This window comes from Scyliorhinus torazame, chromosome 15 (assembly GCF_047496885.1).
Source record: "Scyliorhinus torazame isolate Kashiwa2021f chromosome 15, sScyTor2.1, whole genome shotgun sequence".
NCBI lineage: Eukaryota > Metazoa > Chordata > Chondrichthyes > Carcharhiniformes > Scyliorhinidae > Scyliorhinus > Scyliorhinus torazame.
Window position 1 is genome coordinate 77,749,775 of NC_092721.1, and position 2,033 is coordinate 77,751,807.

Consider the following 2,033-nt stretch of genomic DNA (forward strand, 5'->3'; position numbering starts at 1 on the left):
GTGAATGTGGTGGTATCTATTAGGGGTCATGTGGGACTGTGAAGCCGTGATGCTATTGGCTGACAGATCCCGGGTCCTGGTTGGCTGTTGACCCCTGGCTCCGCCCTGAAGGCGGAGTATAAGAACCCGTGCTTCTCCCCGCAGCTCCATTCTGTTGCTGAACTGCTGGGAACAAGTCACGCTTAATAAAGCCTTATCGACTTCATCTCTACTCGTCTCTCTCGTAAGTTATTGTGTGCTACAGGAAGATCTTAGATAGAATACTCCTCGACTGTCACTCACCACATCATTACCCCAATATCTTCATTTGAAAGGGTAAGCTGAACATATGGTCAGGACAGTCAAATCTCTGATCAAGAAGCATTTGGAAACTGGGCAAGGTACTCGAGCTGCATTAGTGTGTCTTCGCACAATGCCATTAGACTCCAGATTTCCATCACCTGCTGTGATTCTGTTTGGTCAACTAGTCTGCCAAGCTATTATTGCACCAAGTCATTTTTGGTCACAGACTATTTGCATCAGAAACAAGATAAGATCAAAGATTCACATGACTGGTAAGCGGATGCAGAATTACTGCCACTATACTTTGGCCAAATTGTGAGGGTCCTACACTCACAAGAACAGACGGAGGTGTCCACGGAATGCAAAGAACCACATTCATATCAGGTGACAACACCAAATGGTGCAGTACTGCAAAGAATTCAATGTCACCTCAGGGGACTCTCTGCTAGCCCTGCACAAAATGACTAGCCAGCGTCCCCTACATGCCTATCTTTCGTAGGTAAAGGGGCAACAAGTGGCACAGAGACAACTAAGGACAATCCTCCCAAACACAATTTTCAAGAGGAGAGGCTGGACAGTTGAAGAAAATACCCATATATCATAGTCACAAGATCTGGTCGGCTCAGCCAATGGCCAGTATGGTTGCAAACGTAACAAGATTTTGAAGCAGAGTATTCCACACCTGGAATACTGTGAACAGTTTTGGTTCTCATATTTGAAGATATACTGACATTGGAGGCAGTCCAGAGACGGTTCATTAGGTTGATCGCGGGTATGGAGGGATTTTTTTATGAGGAGAGGTCGAGTAGGTTGGGCTTGTACTCATTGGAGTTTAGAGGACTAAGAGGTGATCTTATTGAAACGTATCGGATTCTGAAGGGGCTTGACAGGGTAGGTGCTGAGAAGTTGTTTCCTCCTGTGGGAGAGTGTAGGACAAGAGGGTATAATCTCAGAGTAAGGGGTCGCCCATTTAAGACAGAGATGAGGAGGAATTTCTTCTCTCAGTTGGTAGTGAATCTGTGGAATGCTGTATTACAGAGATCTATAAAGGCTGGGTCGCTAAGTATGTTCAAGGCAAAGATAGACAGATATTTAATCAGTAAGGGAATCGAGGATTATAATAATAATAATCGTGTATTGTCACAAGTAGGCTTCAATGAAGTTACTGTGAAAAGCCCCTAGTCGCCACATTTCGGCACCTGTTCAGGGAGGCCTGTACGGGAATTGAATCCCCGCTGCTGGCCTTGTTCTGCATTACAAGCCAGCTGTTTAGCCCACTGTGCTAAACCAGCCCCTAGAATTTCCGATCAGTTTATTACTGCGATGGCCGGGAATCGAAACCGGGTTAACTGCTTGGAAGGCAGCTATGCTCACCACTATACCACCATCGCTCACTGACCCATCGCTCACTGAAATGGAGATAAGGTGGGAAAGTGGAGTTGAGGATTATCACATCAGGTCAGTCAGGTGAATGGTGAAGCAAACTCAGTGGGTTAAATGGCCTACTTCTGCTTCTACATCTTATGGTCTTATGGTCCAATGGTTCCAAATGTTCTTGTTACAGTATGTTTTATGTAAATAGTGCTAAGTTGTCAAATATTTCATAAGGGTTGCTTAAAGTCAAGTACATATTAATGTTACACCAATATAGGACTGTTATTATAGGAAAAGGGGAAGTTGTGAAGTGCATTTGTCAGTAAGTTAAATATACCCACTTATATATGTGCTTCTGCTCATATGTGTAGTATCAC

The 2,033-nt window shown here is 44.3% G+C and overlaps 1 non-coding gene across 1 annotated transcript; it reads right to left on the reverse strand.

Annotated features, from left to right (window-relative positions):
- Positions 1-1,601: 1,601 nt before the first annotated feature.
- Positions 1,602-1,673, reverse strand: trnag-ucc (transfer RNA glycine (anticodon UCC)). The gene has a single exon. It is a non-coding gene; the product is annotated as a tRNA-Gly (tRNA).
- Between the last annotated feature and the right edge of the window lie 360 nt (positions 1,674-2,033).